General features: G+C 41.3%; 1 long non-coding RNA gene across 1 annotated transcript; it reads right to left on the bottom strand.

Annotated features, from left to right (window-relative positions):
- Positions 1-548: 548 nt before the first annotated feature.
- LOC148210849 (uncharacterized) lies at positions 549-3,618 on the bottom strand. Its single transcript, XR_015791938.1, has 3 exons — positions 2,901-3,618; positions 2,775-2,815; positions 549-984 (listed from the first exon to the last, which is right to left on the bottom strand). It is a non-coding gene; the product is annotated as an uncharacterized LOC148210849 (long non-coding RNA).
- Between the last annotated feature and the right edge of the window lie 7,383 nt (positions 3,619-11,001).

Here is an 11,001-nt window from a genome sequence, read left to right as displayed (position 1 = left end):
AAGGAGGTTGATAACTAATTTAGAACATAATTAAATGAAAGTAAATGCACAAAAACATAAATAAAGTATTTTTCATTGAATTTAAATGAATAAATAAGCCGTACAAGGAGTTCTAGCTTGACCTTCTTCTCTCTCGAGCGTGAGGGGAGTTGAAACTCGCTAAAAAACTTTAAAATAACATAATAAACAAAGAACGGAAGTAAGAAACTGAATTAAAGGCAATACGAAAGGTAAAAGCGTGAAAAACGAAGAAATGAACAACTAAAAGATGAACAAACAGGATCCTTTTAACCCTTTCTTGACCATTCTTCAATAATCTCAGGATCCCTCTCCTTTGGATGTGGTATCGGTTCATTCATGTACCCCAGGATTTTCAACATTCAAACAGGGAACATTACTAAAAGCCACTTAAAAAGTATCACTCGTACTAGAGAATCAAACCACTAGAAATACAAACTGACAAATTCTCACCACGCTTCTGCTGCGCTACTCTAATTAATAACACTTACATAAGCTGACACTAAATAAAACAAACAATGCTAAAGTTCTAACGAACGCAAATTCTTCTCAGTTAATAATCTAGTAACAATCCAACATCATAGAAACTTTTTACCGAAATCTTCACTAATCATAACTATCCGCTACACAAAACTAACTTTCTCGAATAGCAGCGAAGAGAAGGCTAATTCAAGTTCAACTTGAACAAATGTATCATCCAAATAAATATCCTCAATCGATCACATCATCAAAGTTCAAGTAGCTAAACAAAATGTATGTTCTCAAAAGAATAGTGCACTGTCGGCCCTAACACATCCTTTGAAAATGGAACTTAGCAACCCAATTTAATAATCTAAAAACATACCCAGTTACAAGTAAACAACTATAACTATCCTATCAAAAATGAAACTTACCGACGAAGCGTGAAATGGTCTCCCTAATCAAGTCTCCTCCTCGCCATCGCCATTCCAAGAGCTAGCTTGATACCTGCAAAACAGGAGGGGGAATGAAGAGGGATGAGTACACCCACAGTACTCAGTAAACAACCCTTATCTGAAGGGTCACGCACAAACAGCATGCTTATCAAGGAAACAACATGTCATGCTTATAAAAGAATCAACATATTAAGCTTATCATTAATCTCGAGCCTGGAATGAAAAGAAACATATCACAAGGAGCAGTTTATGCACAAGTTTAACTAAACATGAACCGTATATGTCAAGCTCATCTTACATACTAACTCACTAGTTCTCTTTCCTGATCCCTCCAAGACTTACTCCTTCGAGTAGTACCGACCCTTGACCTCGCGTAGCCAAAGCATCGACACTTCTCTACAGTGCTCGGTGTTGAACCTTGACATTTAATCCCAAGACCTCAACTACTACTCAGCATATTGGTCCTTAGTCTCCAAGCAACTTCTAACAAAACTCATTATGTTAACCCTCCAAGACTAACTCCTCGAATTGTATCAGTCCTTGCCATTTATCCCCAAAGCCCGACACTCATCTACAGAGGTTTGGTGTTCGACCTTGCCATTTATCCCCAAGGCCTTGAACTGTGCATCGACCATTGACGTTTATCCCCAAGGTATCGACGACTACTCAACGTATTGGTCCTCGGCCTCCAAGCAACTTCTAACCAAACTCATTATGTTAACCCTCCAAGACTAACTCCTCAAATCGTACCGACCCTTGCCATTTATCCCCAAAGCCCGACACTCATCTACAGAGGCTTCGCGTTCGACCTTGCCATTTATCCCCAAGGCCTTGAACTCTGCGTCGACCCTTGACATTTATCCCCAAGGTATCGACGACTAGTCAACGTATTGGTCCTTGACCGGCACCACATCAAGACCCAATACTAATTCAACAAATTAGAATTCACCGTGCCGACCCCCGACCCTTTGTACCCGGAGCCTCGACACTCATCTCTACAATGTTGGGGTATCGATCCCCGACCTTCGCACTTGGAGCCTCGATACCCAACTTGTGACGTACCAGCCTCTTTTTTTTTTTGGCCTTGTTAGTTATCCATTTACTTTATGACATCCTAGAACTCTCACCAGAGACCTACATGCTTTTCAGCTATGACCCATGCAGAAATGAACTCACAACAATGGAACATGCGTTATACACAAAACCTATGTCACTATCATCCAGACATGACCATCCAACATCACGAGGACACCCTTCTCTCAACACTCAGCATGCTTTACACACCATAGCGCAAATAATTCACAAAACAGACGTAGCCAACATATATCTATAAACACATCCAACACTCTAAAATTTCATAGTAATCAGAACACAACATAGCCCATTCACTTCATTAAGGACCAAACTCTCACCAGAGTCCTACTACATACTTTCTAGACCATGACCCATGCAGCACTCAACTCACAATAAAACCAGCATGCTTCCAGAACCAAAAACAGTAAGTTAAAAATGAAATTACATGTCCAACATGCATGGGAAACACGATAGATTTCTCCCACATTATTTCAGTATGCTTTTATGAACACCACCATACAATGATAAAACCATTCATAATCCATAATGCTTTCATAAATACCACTAAGCATCAAATCCAACAATGCAAAGCAAATCAGTTATAAACAACCAGAACCAACATGATTTCATTCAAATTACTTATAATCATTAGCCAATATTCACAAGACACAATTAACTTACATATTAATAAATAATTAACACACAGAAAGCACCACACAATTCATACATATTCAATCAACAAACATCCCCCAAGTAAGAACTACTTACACAAGGGTCCTAACACGCTACTAGGCTCGCCGAAGGATTGCCTACGTCAAATGCAACCAAACTCGGGTTAGAATTCATCTAAAAACACGTAATTTGAATCGAAACAACGTTTAGGTGAGTTATTACCTACTAACTCACTCTAAGACCTCTTGTGTTAGGAGTGGGTCGATGCCGAGGAGGCCCGAGCTTCCAAATCCAAGTTTGAAGGACTTTGCGCTTGTTTTTTCAATGTCAAAAAGCGATGGGTAACGCTGGTTTGGCTCCGATTAGGGGTGGGTCAACGCCGAACCAATGCCGGAGGGCACGAGTAACAAAAAACGAGCTTCTAACGAGTGTGGGTCAACTCCAAACAGGTCGGAAAGCTACTACTAGCGTCGGGGAGGGCTGGACGCTCCAGATCTGGACTAATCAAGAAGTTGCATCACCATTTCAGCCGCTAAAGGACGTCGGGACGCCGTGAAATGAGGCAAAAATCGTCGGAACGCCATGACCCGCCGCTGCAGCACCGTCCAGTGCTCGGGCTGCCGCAAAACTGACGCAAAACACTAGAAAGAAGATGACCGCAAGGATGCGCTACTGTAGGAAGTCATCGCGCGTCGGGTTAGTTACCGGAGAAACGTTGAGAGGACGATCGTGCTCGGATTCGTGGGTCACCGCCGAATGGTCGTGCCGCTGCGGAATGAATCGCTGCCAAGGGTGCCGCCGGTCGCCGTTGAGCTGCTCTATAACCATGGAAAACGCATCCGCTCCGTGGGTCTTCTTTTAAGCCGCATCCGCCGCTGCTATTGTTGCCAACACCGGAAAGTGGCCAGAGGAGAAAAGACGAAGAGGGTGGGGTGGGTGTGACGGCTAGGGCAAAAGGAAGGGAAATAGATGGAAAAATAAACACTAGGTTTCCTATTTTATACTTTTGTTTTGTTTTCTTTCATTTTCCTTTTCTTTTAACAAACCTTTTTCACTTATTTGATTTGAAAACAAGAAAGCCCAATAAACCAAAATCTAAAAGAAGCCCAAAATTACAATTTAGTAACTAGCGAAAATTGACAACAACCCATAACAAAACAATTAACTTAACCACTAAAACCTAAGAGTTCAATCCAACAATTATAAATTAAATTTCCAAAAACTATGGATTTAAGATTTAATTAAAAATCTCTTCCAAAGTTTGAAAACTTAATTTATCTTAGTCCAACGAAACTAAACTTAAATTCTAATTTAAATTCTAACTGATCAACAATTAGAACTCTAAATTTGGAAAATCAAGAAATTAAATTATTAGCCTAGGGGAAAAATTCAAAGTCACAATTTAAATCTTAACATAAACTAGCTAGAGAACACGGGGCGTTACAGACTACCCACCTTAAAAAAACTTTCGTCCTCGAAAGTGGACCGGTAGCACAACTCTAAACACTGGAGCGTTACAGACTACCCACCTTAAGAACTCTCGTCCTTGAAAGTTGACTAGTCAAGCGATCCTTGGTGCTTGACGAGTATCTTCTTATACTCCTTAGTTGCTTCCTTGCAACAACTTTACTAAGACAACCTCTTACTCATTAAGGTTTTGATTTCTCTAACCGAGATTTTAATAGATCTCACTCTAAGTAGAAGCATCTTCACCTATCTAAGCTAACTTGCTGTCCAATGAAGTGACGGTCGTCATTTCTCTTTTTAGCTTCACATGAGATCCTTAACTCTTGATGGACTTCATCCAAAGAGCTTTTCCCACCATCACAATTATCTGACAACTAACATCGAGCCGGACGATGTGAGGACCTAAAACGAACAACCTAATGCTTCAAACTTTAACTTGCTTACCAACACAGGCATGGGGAACAAGGGATGAACCCACATCTAATTCTCTTGGTGGTTCATCAAGTGTTCCTCAGACCTTAGACAACCTTCCTAAACTCTAATAGGTTCAATTAACATCAGAAAACTCTTTTCCACTTCTACTACTTGACTAAGAGACAATAACTAAACCATCAGCTTCCAAGTCTATGCTCACTCGCCATCAACCAGGGAATAAGGAAATGACTCACCATGAGCCACCAAAATACACAAGCAAAACTCAACGAACTAAAATACCTCTTCCAACGACAAAACCAAGGGAAAGGGCAAAGTCCCAACAAGCACACAAAAGAGATAGAACTTAGTGAAAGAGTACCTGCTACCATAACATCTACATCTTTTACTTCTTCTTGAGTGAGATCAAGGACGTCTTCCTTTTGTCCATTACTTTGCACTGGTGCCACTGAAAGCGTCTTTTGAGTTGTGGTTTTGGTGTTCGAACTATTCCTCGAACATTCTTCCATGTAATTGCCCACCTTCTTGCACTTAACGCTTATCCTCTTTTTCCTCCAACATAGCCCAGTATAATGATTCTGATAGAGGGAACACAATGAGGGAGTGTCTCGTGTCTGTGTCTGCTGTTGAGGGGCCCTAAACGTTTGGCTTGAAGAGGACGATGGGAGCTTCCTTTCAACTTTATGTTAGGTGCCTATCTCTTAGTCAACTTGGTTACCACTTGGAATACTCTCATCAAGAAATAGGGCACTCCCGAAAGCTGTAGTGTAAATGGTTGGTTCTGTAATTGCAACTAGTCCTCTAATCTCCCCACGAATACCTTTGATGAAACACTCTATCCTATTAGCTTCAGTACCAACCAAGTCCGGAGCAAAGTTTGATAATTCTGCAAATTTCCTTTTTCCTCATTGAAACTCTCATCGATGTAGAGAGCAAAAGCTTGACTATCGACTCGAGCCTGGGTGTCGCCTTGACGAGTCGTACCAATAAATGCTAGCAAACCTTCTAATGAGATCGACCCTCGAGGTATGCTCGAGCGAATAGGGGGCTCGACATGGTGCTCTGCCTCAACTTCGAGAATAACTGGCATGCTAGATTGGCTTCTAACTCTAGGAGGTGCCATCGACAGGAAAAAGTAGGCTAAGATTACTCAACTAAGCTACTAACGCCTTAGGACTAAAACTACTAGCCCTTAATCAAAGCTAGCAACCTAAGTAGTCTAACATAAAACAAATATGTCAAACATAAGCAGATAAATTCAACATAAGAAGATACTTAGTCCGTAAGGTAAACAAATATAAGGTAACAAGTCCACGTACCTGGTGATGGAGAGGAGACCAAGAAAGACCATAACCCTAAACGACCTAGGTTCTAGGCGAGTCTACAGGACCAACTCCGTTCTGATACCAATTGTAACGCCCAGGATTTTCAACATTCAAACAGGGAACATTAGTAAAAGCCACTTAAAAAGTATCACTCGTACTAGAGAATCAAACCACTAGAAATACAAACTTGGACAAATTCTCACCACGCTTCTGCTTCGCTACTCTAATTAATAACACTTACATAAGCTCGCACTAAATAAAACAAACAATGCTAAAGTTCTAACGAACTCAAATTCTTCTCAGTTAATAATCTAGTAACAATCCAACATCATAGAAACTTTTTACCGAAATCTTCATTAATCATAACTATCCGCTACACAAAACTAACTTTCTCGAATAGCAGCGAAGAGAAGGCTAATTCAAGTTCAGCTTGAACAAATGTATCATCCTGATAAATATCCTCAATTGATCACATCATCAAAGTTCAAGTAGCTAAACAAAATGTATGTTCTCAAAAGAATAGTGCACTGTCGGCCCTAACACATCCTTTGAAAAATGGAACTTAGCAACCCAATTTAATAATCTAAAAACATACCCAGTTACAAGTAAACAACTATAACTATCCTATCAAAAATGAAACTTACCGACGAAGCGTGAAATGGTCTCCCTAATCAAGTCTCCTCCTCGCCATCGCCATTCCAAGAGCTAGCTTGATACCTGCAAAACTGGAGGGGGAATGAAGAGGGATGAGTACACCCACAGTACTCAGTAAGCAGCCCTTATCTGAAGGGTCACGCACAAACAACATGCTTATCAAGGAAACAACACGTCATGCTTATAAAAGAATCAACATATTAAGCTTATCATTAATCTCGAGCCTGGAATGAAAAGAAACATATCACAAGGAGCAGTTTATGCACAAGTTTAACTAAACATGAACCGTACATGTCAAACTCATCTTACATACTAACTCACTAGTTCTCTTTCCTGATCCCTCCAAGACTTACTCCTTCGAGTAGTACCGACCCTCGACCTCGCGTAGCCAAAGCATCGACACTTCTCTACGGTGCTCGGTGTTGAACGTTGATATTTAATCCCAAGACCTCAACTACTACTCAGCGTATTGGTCCTTGGTCTCCAAGCAACTTCTAACCAAACTCATTATGTTAACCCTCCAAGACTAACTCCTCGAATCGTATCGGCCCTTGCCATTTATCCCCAAAGCCCGACACTTATCTACAGAGGCTTGGCGTTCGACCTTGCCATTTATCCTCAAGGCCTTGAACGGTGCGTCGACCCTTGACATTTATCCCCAAGGTATCGACGACTAGTCAACGTATTGGTCCTTGGCCGCCACCATATCAAGACCCAATACTAATTCAACAAATTAGAATTCACCGTGCCGACCCCCGACCCTTTGTACCCCGAGCCTCAAAACTCATCTCTACCATATTGGGGTATCGATCTCCGACCTTTGCACTTGGAGCCTCGATACCCAACTTGTGACGTACAAGCCTTTTTTTTTTTTTTGGCCCTGTTAATTCTTCATTTACTTTATGACATCCTAGAACTCTCACCAGAGATCTACATGCTTTTCAGCCATGACCCATGCAGAAATGAACTCACAACAATGGAACATGCGTTATACACAAAACCTATGTCACTATATCATCCATACATGGCCATCCAACATCACGAGGACACCCTTCTCTCAACACTTAACATGCTTTACACACCACAGCGCAAATAATTCACAAAAGAGACGTAGCCAACATATATCCATAAACACATCTAACACTCTAAAATTTCATAGTAATCAGAACACAACATAACCCATTCGCTTCATTACGGACCAAACTCTCACCAGAGTCCTACTACATACTTTCTAGACCATGACCCATGCAACATTCAACTCACAATAAAACCAGCATGCCTCAAGAACCAAAAACAGTAAGTTAAAAATTAAATGACATGTCCAACATGCATGGGCAACACAATAGATTTCTCCCACATTATTTCAGTATGCTTTTATGAATACCACCATACAATGACAAAACTATTCATAATCCATAATGCTTTCATAAATACCACTAAGCATCAAATCCATCAATGCAAAGAAAATCACTTATAAACAACCAAAACCAACATGATTTTATTCAAACTACTTATAATCATTAGCCAATATTCACAAGACACAATTAACTTACATATTTATAAATAATAAACACACCGAAAGCACCACAAAATTCATACATATTCAATCAACAAACATCCCCCAAGTAAGAACTACTTTCACTAGGGTTCTAACACGCTACTAGGCTCGCCGAAGGATTGCCTACGTCAAAAGCAACCAAACTCGGGTTAGAATTCATTTAAAAACACGTAATTTGAATCGAAACAAGGTTTTGATGAGTTATTACCTACTAACTCACTCTAAGACCTCTTGTGTTAGGAGTGGGTCGATGCCGAGGAGGTCCGAGCTTCCAAATCCAAGTTTGAAGGACTTTGCGCTTGTTTTTTCAATGTCAAAAAGTGATGGGTAACGCTGGTTTGGCTCCGATTAGGGGTGGGTCAACGCCGAACCAATGCCGGAAGGGACGAGTAACGAAAAACGAGCTTCGTACGGGTGTGGGTCAACTTCAAATGGGTCGAAAAGCTACTACTAGCGTCGGGGAGGGCTGGATGCACCAGATCTGGACTAATCGAGGAGTTGCGTCACCATTTTAGCCGCTGAAGTACGTCGAGACGCCATGAACTGAGGCAAAAATGGTCGGAACGCCATGACCCGCAGCTGCAGCACCGTCCAGTGCTCGGGCTGCCGCAAAACTGACGCAAAACACTGGAGAGAAGATGACCACAAGTATGCGCCACTGTAGGAAATCATCGCGCGTCGGGTTAGTTACCGGAGAAACGTTGAGGGGACGACCGTGTTCGGATTCGTGGGTCGCCGCCGAATAGTCGTGCTGCCGCGGAATGAATCGCTGCCAAGGGTGCCGCCGTTCGCCGTTGAGCTGCTCCATAACCATGGAAAATGCATCTGCTCCGTGGGTCTTCTTTTATGCCATCGTCGCTGCTACTATTGTTGCCAACACCGGAAAGTGGCCGGAGGAGAAAAGAAGAAGAGGGTAGGGTGGGTGTGACAGCTAGGGCAAGAGGAAGGGAAAGAGATGGAAAAATAAACACTAGGGTTTCCTATTTTACACTTTTGTTTTGTTTTCTTTCATTTTCCTTTTCTTTTAACAAACCTTTTTCACTTATTTGATTTGAAAACAACAAAACGCAATAAACCTGTAACGCCCCAGGAATTTCACCATTTCCAAACAGGGACCGTTACTAAGACCACCTAAAATTTTCACATAAACAAGAGAAGTACCTTCACAACAATACTAAGCAATAAAGCTACCACGCTTCCGCTGTGCTACTCTATTTTTAACACTCACGAGAGCATGAACCATTAGAACAACAACACTAAAGATTTAAGAGAAACTCGCCTCCTATACAGATAAACCATTTAATGCCGACTTCATATAACCAAACCCGTCCGGAAAACCTTTCCTAACTATAAACCATTCACTAAACGAATATTAACATCTCGAATGGCAATGAAACAAAAACTAATTCAAGTACAATCAACTTAAACAAATGTATTCATAAATATCCTAGGTAGGTTACAATCCTATAGTTCAAGAAGACAACAAAATTAATGCTCTAAAAAGAATAATGAATCGACAACCTTACAACATCCTTTAGACAATAAACTAAACAAAAACCAACCACTAACAACTCAACTACAAGATTACGTAGCCACAACTATCCTAACTAAAATAAATTAATTGCACACAGCATAGCTAATGGTCTTTCCGATCAAGCCTCCTCCTCGCCATCACCATCCCTCGAGCTAGCTCGATACCTGCAAACTGGAGGGGAAAAGAGGGATGAGTACAACCACAGTACTCAGTAAGCAGTCCTTATCTGAAGGGTCACGCACAAACAACATACTTATCAAGGAACAACGTGTCATGCTTATTAAAGAATCAACACATACACATCATGCTCCACCAAATCATGAAACATTCATTGTCATGCTTTTCAACACATTATGCATTCAAACATAGACACATGCTATAAAATTCGGTGACAACCACAACCAGGAACACATTAATTACCAGTACTAACCTCTAGTCTCCCTAACATTCAAGTACCTCTATGCTTATCACAGCTACTCTAGCCTTCCACAGTTAACTCCTTTGAGCAGAGTCGACCCCTGACCATTTATACTCAGAGCCCCGACCCTGCAGCATCTGCCCTCGACCATTTATACCCGAGGCCCCGATGACTTCACCGTCTATTGGCCCTTGACCATTTATATCCAAGGCCCCAATAGTTCTCCTTTCGAAAGACTCCTCGCATCGACCCCCGACCATTTATACCTGAGGCCTCGACGCTCATCTTTATCCAATATTGGCGTATCGACCCTCGACCATTTATACCCGAGGCCTCGATACCGAATTGGTGACGTATCAGCCCTCGACCATTTATACCGGAGGCCCTGACACTCACCCATTCACTTCATAACTTTCATAACTCCACATAACATTTCTAGCCTCCAACCAAGATTTCAGTACTACTTCCCTAATAACAGCAACCACCACAACGCGCATCACGGCACAACCACTAGTATGATTTCAATGCATCACAGATCTCAAAAACACAAAGTTTGACAGCAACCAACCTGATCAGAACATAGAGCACACAAAAGCTTCAACAAATAACCCTATGGCATGCTTCACATAACATACATTTCACGTAGCGGTTCAGAAAACTTTTAAGAACACGCCCAACACAATTCATCCAAACATTTAATATCCAACATTCGAAGAAATCATCCAACATCAGTATTCAATAAGCATTGCTAGACATAAATAAACACATCAGACACGCCAAACATCTTATGCAAAATTCAGACAACAACATCTCCACAATAAGTCCACTTTAACGAGCATTCCCTGCAACATACATCATTCCACATCAGATCTCAGCAGCTCAACAATACAAAATTTCCACTATTATCACCGACGAACATGCAACACTACTCAGGC

The sequence above is a fragment of the Momordica charantia genome (assembly GCF_013281855.1).
Source record: "Momordica charantia cultivar OHB3-1 chromosome 6 unlocalized genomic scaffold, Mcharantia_2.0 BLBB01000006.1, whole genome shotgun sequence".
Taxonomy (NCBI): domain Eukaryota; kingdom Viridiplantae; phylum Streptophyta; class Magnoliopsida; order Cucurbitales; family Cucurbitaceae; genus Momordica; species Momordica charantia.
The sequence above is the reverse complement of the archived record's forward strand: the minus strand, read 5'-3'. Positions and strand labels throughout refer to the sequence as shown.